We start from the raw sequence: 16,424 nt of genomic DNA, 5'->3' as shown, positions 1-16,424 counted from the left end.
TTCTCCAAGTATCCAGAGAAGACCCTGAGGCAAAGACGCAGGTCCTTGAGGCAGAAAGCTGTTGGCAAGTACTGCAACTGCCCACCCCAGCCACAGCTGACCTTCAGGGTGGGCCAGGAGGCTATAGGCAAAGCAGCAAGGATGCTGGCTACAAGGCCTTACACACTGACTGTTGAGTTTATTTAAACTAACTAAATTTAGTTTAAATAAACCTAGTTGCTACTCTTAACAAAATGTAAATTCTGAGAAAGTACTGAATTTATCCTTTTCTAAGGAATCTGAGGAGGTTTTTTTAGTATATTTTCCTTACTAAACTCTCTCTCTCTCTCTCTATATATATATATATTTTATATATATATATAAAATACACACACACACACACACACACACAGTATTTTGTTTTCTGTGAAATACTCAGTTAAGAAAAGATTTTGCTTTCTTGAGGAAATCAGATTTTCCTAATATAGACCACTCTTCAAGAGTAGCTTTAGAAAATGCTACTTGCCAGGAGTGTACTCTTTATTTTCCTTGAGGTTTTTTGAGAGTCTTTTTGTTGGTAGTGGTGTCACAGCAGAGTCTTACTCTGTTGCCCAGGCTGGAGTGCTGTGGTGCTATCCTGGCTCACTGCAACCTCCGCCTCCTGAGTACAAGCGATTTTCCTGCCTCAGCCTCTCAAGTAGCTGGGATTACAGGTGCGTGGCACCATGCCCAGCTAATTTTTGTATTTTTATTAGAGACGGAGTTTAAGCACGTTGGCCAGGCTGATCTCAAACTCCTGACCTCAAGTGATATGCCCCCCTTGGCCTCCCAAAGTGCAGGGATTACAGACGTGAGCCACCGCACCCAGCCTTTCCTTGAGATTTTATCTTTTTCACTTAAAAGTAATATCTGCCAATTATAAAAACATTCTAAAATACACAAGAAAAAATGAAAAATCAGCTAATTCATTGGTCCCACCAAATACTGACCCAGAAATATAACATAGAACAATCCTGTTTGTAGTCCTAAGTATTTGTCTTAATAAGATTATCTAGGCTGGGTGAAGTGGCTCACACTTATAATCCCAGCACTTTGAGAGGTCAAGGTGGGAGGATTGCTTGAGCCCAGGAGTTCAAGACCAGACTGGGCAACATGGCAAGACCCTAGTCTCCATAAAAAAATTAGCCAGGCATGGTGGCACACACCTGCGGTCCCAGCTACTAAGTTGGCTAAGGCTGAAGGATCGCCTGAGCCCGGGAGTTCAAAGCTACAATGAGCCATGATTGTGCCACTGCACTCCAGTGTAGGCAATAGAGTGAGACCCTGTCTCAAAAAAAAAAAAAAAAAATGACTACTACCTATTACCTCAACTGTTAGATTATTGATAAACTTGCTGTGTTATTAAAGGACATGCTTATTAAGTGTCATTTGGTTTTGGTTTTCATAATATATGCAGTTCCAACCTTTTATTTTTGCAGACTTAAATTTCTTAAACAGAATTTGCAGCCTGGAGAAAATATTGCTTATAGTGAAGCTATGTAGAGTTTTTAAAAATATTCATTATTGGTTTCTAATTACCCTGTATTATGGTAACAGAGCATAGTCTGTCTTATATTAATATTTAGAACATTTGGAGGCTTCATCCCTGGCCTGGTATATAATTTTTGTGAATATTACATAGATTCTCAAAAACAGTTTTCTCGTCTCAGCTTTTTGAGGAATATGTGCTACCTTCTTCAGACTGAAACCTTGAATTCTAGGTGACATATCACACTATCACCTTGCATATAAACTTATTAATGAAATACTTCAGTGGTGTTCTATAACTTTACTAGTTTGGTCAATTACAATGCCCTGAGAAAAACTATACTTAGAATCCTCTCTTCTACTCATTACAAACTTGAAAGTATAAACTTCTCTAAATGTCATCCTAAGCCTGTTGAGACAAAGATTTTGCCAGAAGGACTGAAGAATAAAGGAAATGTACATCCAGAATATATAGATAGATATACATTCCCTACAATTTCAGTGCACCATATGGAGAATACGGAGTACATGCTCTGTTGGAAGGATCCTTCTGAGAAAACATACTGCTCAAAATAGAACACAAATTCACAAAGCATTCCTCAGCATTTCTCGTAAGACCAACTGTATTTTTCCTAAAGTCCTCAAGCTCCCTTAAAGTTTATAGTGAACACAGTCTTAATAAATAAAGTTGCGGCCGGGCATGGTGGCTCACACCTATAATCCCAGCACTTTGGGGAGGCCAAGTTGGGTGGATCACCTGGGGTCAGGAGATTGAGAACAGCCTGGCCAATATGGTAAAACCCCATCTCTACTAAAACTACAAAACATTAGCTGGGCGTGGTGGTGCGCACCTGTAATCCCAGCTACTTGGGAGACTGAGGCAGAATTGCTTGAACCCGGGAGGTGGAGGATGCAGTGAACTGAGATCATGCCACTGCACTCCAGCCTGGGCAAGACAGGGTGAGATTCCATCTCAAAAAATAAATAAATAAATAAAGTCATGAATGTAAACGAAGACATTTAGTTCTAGCATCTTCTAGTGATCATCAAAAGGGGATGATACAAAAACTATTTGGAAAATAATCTGTAACCAAAGCATGCAAACTGTTAAAATGTTGCAATTTTAGTAGTTTTCAATATATTTTCCTTGAACTCCTGGCTTCAAGCCAATCTTCCATCTTGGCCTCCCAAAGTGCTGAGATTACAGGCATAGCCACCATGCCTGACCTTCCAATAGATTTTTCAATACATCCTCTGAGGAATGGAGAGCTTACAAATCCAGAAATATTCCTATTACTATATGAAAAAAAAAAATTAAGGAAGAATAGTTAAAGGAAACAAACTCATATCCTAGTAAAAAACATCTTTTGTGATACTACTAAAAGGAGAGCTAAATAGTAAGGTGAAATGTAGAGACCACATGTGGATTATGAACAAGATTCTTTTTGTTTTTATTATTCTTTAAGTTCTGGGGTACATGTGCAGAACGTGCAGTTTTGTTAAATAGGTATACACGTGCCATGGTGGTTTGCTGCACCCATCAACCTGTCATCTACATTAGGTATTTCTCCTAATGCTATCCCACCACTAGCCCCCCACCACATGACAGGCCATGGTGTGTGATGTTCCCCTCCCTGTGTCCATGTATTCTCATTGTTCAACTCCCACTTAGGACTGAGAACATGCAGTGATTGGTTTTCTGTTCTTGTGTCAGTTTGCTGAGAATGAAGGTTTCCAGCTTCATCCATGTCCCTGCAAAGGACATGAACTCATCCTTTTTTATGGCTGCATAGTATTCCATGGTGTATATGTGCCACATTTTCTTTATCCAGTCTATCATTGATGGGCATTTGGGTTGGTTCCAAGTCTTTGCTATTCTGAATAATACTGCAATAAACATATGTGTGCATCTGTCATTATAGGAGAATGATTTATAATCTTTGGGTAAATACCCAGTAATGGGATGGCTGGGACAAATGGTATTTCTAGTTCTAGATCCTTGAGGAATCGCCACACTGTCTTCCACTATGGTTGAACTAATTTACACTCCCACCAACAGGCTAAAAGCGTTCCTATTTCTCCACATCCTCTCCAGCATCTGTTGTTTCCTGACTTTTAATGATTGCCACTCTAACTGGTGTGAGATGGTATCTCATTGTGGTTTTTGATTTGCATTTCTCTAATGACCAGTAATGATAAGCTTTTTTTCATATGTCATTGTGGTTTCTGATTTGCATTTCTCTAATGACCAGTAATGATGAGCTTTTTTTCATATGTTTGTGGGCTACATAAATGTCTTCTTTTGAGAAGTATCTATTTATAGACTTTGCCCAGTTTTGATGGGGTTGTTTGCTTTTTCTTGCAAATTTGTTTGAGTTCATTGTAGAGTCTAGATATTAGCCCTTTGTCAGAGGGATAGATTGCAAAAATTTTCTCCCATTCTGTAGGTTACTTGTTCACTTTGATGATAATTTCTTTTGCTGTGCAGAAGCTCTTTAGTTTAATTAGATCACATTTGTCAATTTTGGCTTTTGTTGCCATTGCTTTTGGCATTTTAGTCATGAAGTCTTAGCCCATGCCTATCTCCTGAATGGCATTGCCTAGGTTTTCTTCTAGGGTTTTTATGGTTTTAGGTCTTAGGTTTAAGTCTTTAATCCATCTTGAGTTAATTTTTGTGTAAGTTGTAAGGAAGGGGTCCTGTTTCAGTTTTCTGCATATGGCTAGCCAGTTTTCCCAACACCATTTATTAAATAGGGAATCCTTTCCCCATTGCTTGTTTTTCTCAGGTTTGTCAAAGATCAGATGGTTGTAGATGTGTGGTGTTATTTCTGTGGCCTTTGTTCTGTTCCATTGGTCTATATATCTGTTTTGGTACCAGTATCATGCTGTTTTGGTTACTGTAACTTTGTGGTATAGTTTGAAGTCAGGTAGCATGATGACTCGAGCTTTGTTCTTTTTGCTTAGGATTGTCTTGGCTATGCGGGATCTTTTTTGGTTCTATATGAAATTTAAAGTAGTTTTTTCCAATTCTCTGAAGAATGTCAGTGGTAGCTTGATGGGGATAGCATTGAATCTTTGGGAAATAAATAACTTTGGGAAGTATGGCCATTTTCACGATATTGATTCTTCCTATCCATGAGCATGGAATGTTTTTCCATTTATTTGTGTCATCTCTTATTTCCTTGAGTAGTGGTTTGTAGTTCTCCTTGAAGAGGTCTTTCACATCCCTTGTAAGTCATATTCCTAGGTATTTTATTCTCTTTGTAGCAATTGTGAATGGTAGTTTACTCATGATTTGTCTCTCTGTCTATTCTTGGTGTATAGGAATGCTTGTGATTTTTGCACATTGATTTTGTATCCTGAAATTCTGCTGAAGTGGCTTATCAGCTTAAGGAGATTTTGGGCTGAGACGATGGGGTTTTCTAAATATACAATCATGTCATCTGCAAACAGAAACAATTTGACTTCCTCTCTTCCTATTTGAATATGCTTTATTTCTTTCTTTGGCCTGATGGCCCTGGCCAGGACTTCCAATACTATGTTGAATAGGAGTGGTGAGAGAGGGCATCCCTGTCTTATGCCAGTTTTCAAAGGGAATGCTTCCAGTTTTTGACCATTCAGAATGATATTAAATGTGGGTTTGTCATAAATAGCTCTTATTATTTTGAGATACATTCCATCAACACCTAGTTTATAGAGAGTTTTTAGCATGAAGGGCTGTTGAATTTTTTCAAAGGCCTTTTCTGCATCTATCGAGATAATCACGTGGTTTTTGTCATTGGTTCTGTTTATGTGATGGATTACGTTTACTGATTTGCATATGTTGAACCAGCCTTGCATCCCAGGGATGAAGCCGACTTGATCTGGTGGATAAGCTTTTTGATGTGCTGCTGGATTTGTTTTGCCAGTATTTTAATGAGGATTTTCCCATCGATGTTCATCAGGGATATTGGCCTGAAATTTTCTTTTTTTTGTGGTGTGTCTGCCAGGTTTTGGCATCAGGATGATACTGGTCTCATAAAATGAGTTAGGGAGGAGTCCCTCTTTTTCTATTGTTTGGAATAGTTTCAGAAGGAATGGTGCCAGCTCCTCTTTGTACCTCTGGTAGAATTCAGCTGTTAATCCCTCTGGTCCTGGACTTTTTTTGGTTGGTAGGCTATTAATTACTGCCTCACTTTCAGAACTTGTTATTGGTCTGTTCAGGGACTCAACTTCTTCTTGGTTTAGACTTGGGAGGGTGTATGCATCCAGGAATTTATCCATTTCTTCTAGATTTTCTAGTTATTTGCATAGAGGTGTTTATAGTATTCTCTGATGGTAGTTTGTATTTCTGTGGGATCAATGGTGATATACTTTTTATCATTTTGTATTGTGTCTATTTGATTCTTCTCTCTTTTCTTCTTTTTTATTCTGGCTAGTGGTCTATCTATTTTGTTGATCTTTTCAAAAAACCAGCTCCTGGATTCATTGATGTTTTGAAGGGCTTTTCGTGTCTCTATCTCCTTCAGTTCTGCTCTGATCTTAGTTATTTCTTGTCTTCCGGTAGCTTTTGAATTTGTTTGCTCTTGCTTCTCTAGTTCTTTTAATTGCGATGTTAGGGTGTTGATTTTAGATCTTTCCTGCTTTCTCTTGTGGGCATTTAGTGCTATAAATTTCTCTCTAAACACTGCCTTAAATGTGTCCCAGAGATTCTGTTATGTTGTGTTTTTGTTCTCATTGGTTTCAAAGAGCTTATTTATTTCTGCCTTCATTTCATTATTTACCCAGTAGTCGTTCAGGAGTAGGTTGTTCAGTTTCCATGTAGTTGTGCGGTTTTGAGTGAGTTTCTTAATCCTGAGTTCTAGTTTGATTTCACTGTAATCTGAGAGACTGCTATTATTTCCATTTTTTGCCTTTGGTGAGGAGTGTTTTACTTCCAATTCTATGGTCAATTTTAGAATAAGTGTGATGTGGTGCTGCTAGGAATGTATATTCTGTTGATTTTGGGTGGAGAGTTCTGTAGATGTCTATTAGGTCCACTTGGTCCAGAGCTGAGTTCAAATCCTGAATATCCTTCTTAATTTTCTATCTCATCGATCTGTCTAATATTGACAGTGGGGTGTTAAAGTCTCCCATTATTATTGTGTGGGAGTCTAAGTCTCTTTGTAGGTCTCTAAGAACTTGCTTTATGAATCTGGGTGCTCTTGTATTGGATGCCTATACATTTAGGATAGTTAGCTCTTCTTGTTGCATTGATCCCTTTACCATTATATAATGCCCTTCTTTGTCTCTTTTGATTTTTGTGGGTTTAAAGTCTGTTTTATCAGAGACTAGGATTGCAACCGCTGCTTTTTTTTGCTTTCCATTTGCTTGGTGAATATTCTTCCATCCCTTTATTTTGAGCCTATGTGTGCCTTTGCACGTGAGATGTGTCTCCTGAATACAGCACAGTGATAGGTCTTGACTCTTTATCCAATTTGCCCGTCTGTGTCTTTTAATTGGGGCATTTAGTCCATTTACATTTAAGGTTAATATTGTTATGTGTGAATTTAATCCTGTCATTATGATGCTAGCTGGTTATTTTGTCTGTTAGTTGATGCAGTTTCTTCATAGTGTTGATGGTCTTTACAATATGGTATGTTTTTGTAGTGGCTCATACCAGTTTTTCCTTTCCATGTTTAGTGCTTCCTTCAGGAGCTCTTGTAACACAGGCCTGGTGGGGACAAAGTCTCTCAGCATTTGCTTGTCTGTAAAGGATTTTATTTCTTCTTTGCTTATGAAGCTTAGTTTGGCTGGATATGAAATTCTAGGTTGAAAATTATTTTCTTTAAAAATGTTGAATATTGGCCCCTACTCTCTTCTGGCTTGTAGGATTTCTGCAGAGCGATCCACTGTTTGTCTGAAAGGCTTCCCTTTGTGAGTAACCCGACCTTTCTCTCTGGCTGCCCTTAACATTTTTTCCTTCATTTCAACCTTGGTGAATCTGACAATTATGTGTCTTGGAGTTGTTCTTCTCAAGGCGTATCTTTGTGGCGTTCTCTGTGTTTCCTGAATTTGAATGTTGGCCTGTCTTGCTAGGTTGGGGAAGTTCTCCTGGATAATATCCTGAAGGGTGTTTTCCAACTTGGTTCCATTCTCCCCGTCAGTTTCAGGTACACCAATCAAACGTAGATCTGGTCTTTTCATGTACTCCCATATTTCTTGGAGGCTTTGTTCATTCCTTTTCATTCTTTTCTCTCTAATCTTGTCTTCTCGATTTATTTCATTAGGTTGATTTTCAGTCTCTGATAGCCTTTCTTCTGCTTGATTGATTCAGCTATGATATTTGTGTATGCTTCACAAAGTTCTCGTGCTGTGTTTTTCAGCTCTGTCAGGTCATTTATATTCTTCTGTAAACTGGTTATCCTAGTTAGCAATTCCTCTAGCCATTCTTCAAGGTTCTTAGCTTCCTTGCATTGGGTTAGAACACGCTCCTTTAGCTCAGAGGAGTTTGTTATTACTCAGCTTCTGAAGCCTACTTCTGTCAATTCATCAAACTCATTCTCCATCGTTTTGTTCCCTTGCTGGTGAGGAGTTGTGATCCTCAGTTGGAAATGCAGAAATTACCTGCCTTCTGCAGTGATCTCACTGGGAGCTGAAGACCAGAGCTGTTCCTATTTGTCCATCTTGCCAGCCTCTCCTCTGAACAAGATTCCTACACTGCAATGAAATTCAGCCCCTATAGACAGTCAACTACTTTTTAATCTTTCTGTGAGGAAAGTCTTTGTAAAAGTTGACCTTGCTGGAGGTGTGACCAACACTCCAGTCTTTGCTCAGGTTTTATGACCACACAGTCATCCATAAGACAGCCCAATATTTAATGCTGTTATTTTTATTTTTTTTTTGAGACAGAGTCTCACTCTGTTACTAGGCTGGAGTGCAGTGGCACAATCTCTGCTCACTGCAACCTCTGCCTCCTGGGTTCAAGCAATTCTCCTGCCTCAGCCTCCCGAGTAGCTGGGACTACAGGCGTGTGCCACCACACCCAGCTAATTTTTGTATTTTTAGTAGAGACAGGGTTTCACCATGTTGGCCAGGATGGTCTCAATCTCTTGACCTTGTGATCCGCCCACCTCGGCCTCCATAAGTGCTGGGATTACAGGCGTGAGCCACCACACCTGGCCTAATGCTGTTATCTTAAGTGCTTAAACTATCTGTCTCTAAAGACCTCCAATTTCATACCACTTCTATTATCAGTCTTGATATTAGAAAACTTGTCTTTCTGAGAAAGATGTTTGTTCCGTGTTCAGATAGCAAACTCACACATAAACTTTTGAACTGTAACCTGTGGTTAAATTGGGAGCTCATCATATTAATTTCTGCCAAACAGATTTTTTTCACTCAGGATAACGATAGACTATCAGGTGACATCACAGTTTTAAAAAACTGACTTCCTATCCTGAAGGAGTTGACTACAACAGACTACCAATAAATCCAAATTCCAAGACAGTGCTGTGTAGATTAGAACAGTCCCACCATTTTCTAATGTAAATGCTGAGAAATATTGTCAGTGCCCATGACAGTTATTTTGTGGTTTGGGTAGTGTGGAGAAACATAACCCCCAACTTCTTATATGTGTGCATACATGATACATACAAGACACACACACACACACAAACCTTGCCAAATTTGAAAAACATAGATTTTTTTTTTCCTCCAGAGTAGTAGCTAATTTTTTTTTTTTTTTTTGACAGTCTCACTCTGTTGCCCAGACAGGAGTGCAGTGGTGCAATCTTGGCCCACTGCAACCTCCACCTCCTGGGTTCAGGTGATTCTCCTCCATCAGCCTCCCAAGTAGCTGGGATTACAGGTGCCCGCCATCACTCCTGGCTAATTTTTCTATTTTAGTAGAGATGGGTTTTTGTCATGTTGGCCATGCTGGTTTCAAACCCTTGACCTCAGGTGATTCTCCGGCCTCAGCCTCCCAAAGTCCAGGGATTACAGGTGTGAGCCACCACACCTGGCTTCTTTTAACTCTATGAAAGGGAGACACAGGTAAAGAGAACTGATTATAATATAATCTTCCTCTGTTTCCCATAATTTTTTACTCTTACTGGAGGTTTAAGAAAACTGCAATTCTCTCACTTCAGCAGCTGTCAATCCGAGCAATGCTACATTTAGGGAACAATTTCCTTAACCTAGAGTTACAGAGAACATCAAAAGCATAGTTTTATTTAGATCTAAAATATATAACATTTAGAGTTGCAGGGCCCCATCCCCAAAAAGAAAAGATAATAATTAATTCTGTCATTTGCTTTAATCCAACTAGACACATTAAAAACAGCTTGAATGTCTTTACTTGCTCAACCTAAGTTTTCAAGGATTCTAGAATGCTATTGCTGTAACAAAATATTCAGATAAAAAGAACCTAAATTTTTTCCCTAATGTTGGAACAAAATAATAGGAGTATTTTCACTCATAAGGGAGTGAAAATAAAAATAAATAATAATAAATAATAAAACAATAAAATAAATAATAAAACTAAAAATAAAATGTATGAGCAATTAAATTATGCTCTTAAATTATATTCAGTGATTTAAAATGAAGAGATTCTTACTGGCTTTTAAAATTAACACAGTTAATATGTTTTTTATTTACGTATTTTATCCTCAAAAATAAACTTATGAATTCACACTCTAGGTCCTAGAGGCTAAAAAATCTAGTGACTTAAATAAATTGGTTAATATAATGTATCCTGTGTTTCAGAATATTCAGTTTTACTTGTAAAATTATTTGATTTACTCTGTATTCCAAATACACTACAAAATTCATATGTATTATAAATAGATGTATTAAGAACAGAATGCATACACACATATAGGAGAACATTTTATTAAGTCAGATACGTTTAGTCAATAAATATTCATTGAGCATCTACCACATACCAGGCACAATGATAAATTACTTCAAATAAATGCGTATTTAGAGATTATCTTCACACCGTGAAGTAGCTGGCTAATATGCATAGCTATTTAATATGTATGTGTATGTAAGAACAGATGTACATACATACATATACATATCTATATGTAGATACATATCATATATTGTATATTCTCCATATACACATTACACAAATACATACTACTTATACATGTATATTTTATATACATATAGAGAGAGAGAGCATATGCCAAAATAAATTTAAATTGAATACTTTAAAATTACTCATATTTTATTATTTCTCTTGAGAAAGTCTATGCTGCTATAATTTATTTCAGGTAGATAAAGTCATACTTTTAAAAAATGCTTTTTTATCACAATGGTTCACAATGGTGCATTTTTTTTTACTTTTTATTTTCATTTCAATTGTTTTTGGGGTACAGGTGGTTTTTAGTTAGATGGATAAATTCTACACTTGATCTCAGCTAAAAGGCTGTGAAGTAATGGATGGATAAGCTCTTTAGTAGTGATTTCTGAGATTTTAGGGCACCTGTCACCTGAGCAGTATACAATGTACCCAATAGGTAGTCTTTTGTCCCTCACCTCCCTCCCAAGGTCCACCCCTCCAAATCCCCAAAGCCTATTGTATCATTCCTATGCCTTTGCATCCTCATTGCTTAGCTCCCACTTATAAGTGACAATATACGATATTTGGGTTTCCATTCCTGAATTACTTCACTTAGAATAATGGCATCCAGCTCCATCCATGTTGCTGCAAAAGACATTATTTTATTCCTTTATATGGCTGAAGTATTCTATGGTGTATATATACCACATTTTCTTTATCCACTCATTGGTTGATGGGCACTTATGTTGGTTTCATATCTTTGCAATTGCCTATTGTGCTGCTATAAATATGCACGTGCATCTGTCTTTTTCATATAATGACTTCTTTTCCTTAGGTAGATACCCAGTAATGGGATTGCTGGATCCAATGGTAGTTCTACATTTAGTTCTTTAAGGAATCTCCATATTTTTTCAATAGTGGTTGTACTAATTTACATTCCCACCAGCAATGTAAAACTGTTCCCTTTTCACCACATCCATGCCAACATCTATTGTCTTTTGATTTTTAAATTATGACCATTCTTGCAGCAGTAAGGTGGTATCGCATTGTGTTTTAAGTTGCATTTCCCTAGTGTTGAGCATTTTTCCATATACTTGTTGGCCATTTGTATATCTTCTTTTGAGAATCATCTATTCATATCCTCTGCTCACTTTTTCGTGGGATTATTTTTTTTCCTGCTGATTTGTTTGAGTTCCTTGTAGATTCTGGATATTAGTCCTTTGTCAGTTGCATAGTTTGTGAATATATACTCCCACTCTGTAGGTTGTCTTTATACTCTGCTGATTATTTCTTTTGCTGTGCAGAAGTTTTTTAGTTTAATTAGATTCCATTTATTTATTTTTGTTTTTGTTGCATTTTCTTTTGGGATCTTAGTCATGAATTCTTTGCCTAAGCCAATGTCTAGAAGAGTTTTTTCAATGTCATCCTCTAGAATTTTTATGGTTTCAGTACTTAGATTTTAGTCTTTGATCCATTTTGAGTTGATTTTTGTATAAGGTGAGGGATGGGCATCCAGTTTCATTCTTCTACATGTGGCTTGTCGGTTTTTCCAGCACCATTTATTGAATAGGATGTCCTTTCCCCAATTTATGTTTTTTATGCTTTGTTGAAGATCAGTTGGCTGTATATATATGGCTTTATTTCTGGGTTCGCTATTCTGTTCCATTGGTCTACATGCCTATTTTCATGCCAGTACCAGGCTGTTTTGCTAACTTGTAGTATAATTTGAAGTTGGGTAATGTGATGCCTCCAGATTTGTTCTTTTTGCTTGGTATTGCTTTGGTTATGCGGGCTCTTTTTGGGTTCCATATAAATTTTAGAATTGTTTTTCTGGTTCTGTGAAGAATGATGATAGTATTTTGATGGGAATTGCACTGAATGTATAGATTACTTTGGGGCAGCATGGTCATTTTCACAGTATTGATTCTTCCCGTTCATGAGCATGAGATGTGTTTCCATTTGTTTGGGTCATCTATGATTTCTTTCAGCAGTGTTTTGTAGTTTTCCTTGCAGAGAGATATTTCACCTCCTTAGTTAAGTATATTCCTAGGCATTTTATTTTATGTTTTTGCAGCTGTTGTAAAAGGGATTGAGTTTTCTATTTGAATCTCAGCTTGGTCATTGTTGGTGTAAAGCAGTGCTACTGATTTGTGCACGTTGATTTTCTATCCTGAGACTTTACCGAATTCATTCATCAGATCTAGGAGTTTTTTGAATTAGTCACAAAGGTGCATTTTATGATTCTTTAAGTGATAATATCAAATGTATGTATTATCTGGCGTGGCTTTCAGACACAAAACTTAAACATAAAATATTTATTTTAAAAAACCCTGCTTCTTGATATCATAATTAGTCTAGCTCAGTTATTCAACAAATATTTATTCAATGCTTATTCCATGCCAGTAATTGTTTTAAGCCCTGGGACTACAGAAGTTAACAAAACAGAGATCCCTACCTTTGTGGAGCTTTCATGGTAGCATTATGCAATTCAGTGGAATCAGTCTTGCAGTTTCCTTTATTATCTTTATCATAAGATCTTAGGACTGTGATTATGACATCTTGTAATTAAACTATACATTGTATTCTACGGACCATTAATAATTATGAATCAAGGAGACTAATAAGTCCTAAGAAGAGAAAGCTTTCTGTTCTATTTATTAACTATTCATGGTAATGCAAATCAACAACTGTGAATCAAATGCATTATTAGAAGTTGTTAGTTGGTTTTCATAGAGCTGAAATTATATTAGGAGCCTTAAAAGTAATTAGGTCCCAGTGTAAGAAAATGGATAATGAAGGTATTCCTATGTGGTTGATTTATTTTATAAGTAGATTTGTAATCTTTATGAAGCCATTACTAATTGTTCCACTTGCATAACATATAATTAAAAGGAAGGTTTATGGTTCCGACACTATTACAGTAGCAGAGAAAAATGTCCTACCATAAGGCTAAGAACTAGGAATTGGCTTTGATTTGAACAATGATAATTATTACAGCCAACATCTACAAATAATACAGGCTAAACTTATAGCTTACTCTTACTTATATGAATTATTACAATGAACATTTTTTAAACATTGACATTGCCAAGCATCATGCATTTCATATAAATCAACTTTAATCTTTACACTAAGCACCCCCTACAAGGAAGTATTATTTTCCTATTTTACTAATGAGAAAACTGAGACTAAGGGAGGTGAAGTGACCTGACCAAGACGGTATTTAGGATGTGCATTTTGAATCTCTGTATCATTTGTCCCCAAAAACGCCAAACTTACTAATTTCTATTCAGCCTCCCAGGCTCACAGAACCAAGCCCAGAAGTCAGAGTATAAGGTCTGTAGCACAGTATATAATTCAGCTAACTGGAGCAAATAAATGACTTGAATTTAAAAACAAAATTAGGATCTGAGCTAGATAGAGGTTAGCTCTTTTCTTGGCTTTCTACTTTAACTTTGCTTCACATTCATCCAAAAGAGAAATGGGACTGAAAGCACAGATAATCATAACTAAGCCCTTAGTCATTGTTATTTTATTATTAATGTACTTGGAGGAAAATAACCTTCCTAACCTTCTCTTGAATTCTCTGAGTTAGCCAAACAATCCCAGATAATCCTTTTCTATGACCAATGGGCTAAAATTTAAAAAAAAGAAAATAATTATAATAGCAACTATAAACCAGATTTAAACCCATTGTAACTGAGTATAACAACAGTCTCCCAAATTCCACTTTTCCTCATACCTACCTTAGCACACTTGCTTTGCTAGTCCAGCTATAATTGAAGAACAATTAACGTTAGCATCACATAATATATAAAAGGGAAAGAGACTACTTTTTCCACAGCCAGTGCCTTTTGGAGGTGATCCTCATACAAATTGTGTATTTTGGGTGATTTATACTTGCAATATTTTTCTTAAATATAAATAAAAGCACTCATATAGACAAATAAGCAGAAATAGTTCTCATTGAATTTTCATATTCTAGATTTTTTTAATTAAATGGTGATGAAAGGCTGGTATTTAGATTTGGCAAACAGACACCTAAAGGAAATTTTAAAATTTGGCAGCAGACTGCCATGGTATTCATTTATGATAGTAATTTTGAAATCGACAGGCCTTATTCTGTAGACAGCCTTTGATAGAGCTGTTTCAAAATGAGTGAGATTTATTTAAATCATTTCCTCCACCTCAAGAACTTGAGCTTGACAGACATGGACTAAACTAATATAACCTGTTTTTCAATATCTGGATCTACTGGGAAGCCAGCCAACGAAGAAGAAATAAAAACTCTCTAATGTGGTAGAAACAAAATCACATATAGCATAGCTAGATGAAAAAAAAATGTAGTTGGGAAACCCACATTGATCTCAGTCGAAAGTGGACTGAATTTGTATGAATACCCGTACCAAAAATCAATCTTTGACTAAAAATGTAGAAGAGAAAAGTACAGTTAAATATGTGAATGGAAAATGGGCTTACTTTACATTGTATAGTGAGTCTTTCAGAGGCACAACCTGACTGAATGCCAAAAGTATCAGGGGGAATTTCTGGCAAATATTTTGCCATCCCATACCTGGAGGCTGTGATGGGACTGCCTCAGGATTAGCCTTGGAACATAGAGGATTCCTTTAAAAACAAAACAAAACTAAACAAAAAAACATGGAGGTATGGGGGCAGAAATAGTCCCAATAGTGCCAGTTCACCAATATAGGTGCACTCTGATTAGAAAGAACAGTAAGAAAGACAGAAGTTAGACCCACCCTAGAAACCTCAGATTGGGATGACTGTTGGGGCCTCAGAGTTCTCTGGGTAGACTGGAGAATTAAGCAGAAATTGGCTACTTAAAAGAGAAGAGACCAAGGAGAAGGAAAAGTCATAAAAAGAGAGAGGGAATACACAAATAATAAATTTAGCTGACTTGATCACTGTGACTCTGGAGAGACTCACCTGAAAATCAAAGGCACAAAATCTAATTGGCCTGAAGACATATTTCCAGCCAATAAAATTTATCTTAATCTTACCCTCACCTTCATCTTTATTAACATTATAATTATATTCTGCAGTTTATTCCTAAAAAATATCTTAGAGATTATCTAGCTCAAACTGTTCAATTAGAGGATATGAAAACTGAAACCAGAATCATTTAGTGATGGGCCCAAGGTTAGCTAATAAGTTAGTTGCCAGAATCTCCTTCAGACAACTAGGTCAAGTTTCTTATTATTCTATGCCAATGTTTGCCAATCCTCAGTCATTTCTGTCTCCTCTTCACTTTTTGCCTCGTCTTAGTATCACCAATACTATCATCTTTTTCTGAAATTGATTCAGTTTTTACTTAATACATTTACATAAAGAAAAATAATTTTTATTATACTTTAAATTCTGGGATACATGTGCAGAACATGCAGGTTTGTTACATAGGTATACATGTGCCATGGTGGTTTGCTGCACCTGTCAACCGTCTACATTAGGTATTTCTCTGAATGCTATCCCTCCCTTTGCCCCCACCCAGCAACAGGCCCTGGTGTGTGATCTTCCCCTCCCTGTGTCCATGTGTTCTCATTGTTCAACTCCCACTTATAAGTGAGAACATGCAGCGTTTGGTTTTCTGTTCCTGTGTTAGTTTGCTGAGAGTGATGGTTTCCAACTTCATCCATGTCCCTGCAAAGGACAAGAACTCATCCTTTTTTATGGCTGCATAGTATTCCATGGTGTATATGTGCCACATTTTCTTTATCCAGTTTATCATTGATAAACTGGTTGGTTTCAAGTCTTTGTTATTGCAAATAGTGCTGTAATAAACATATGTGTGCATGTGTCTTTATAGTAGAATTATTTATAATCCTTTGGGTATATACCCAGTAATGGGATTGCTGGGTCAAATGGTATTTCT

The sequence above is a fragment of the Pan paniscus genome, chromosome 4, assembly GCF_029289425.2.
Source record: "Pan paniscus chromosome 4, NHGRI_mPanPan1-v2.0_pri, whole genome shotgun sequence".
NCBI lineage: Eukaryota > Metazoa > Chordata > Mammalia > Primates > Hominidae > Pan > Pan paniscus.
Note: the sequence above shows the minus strand (reverse complement) of the source record.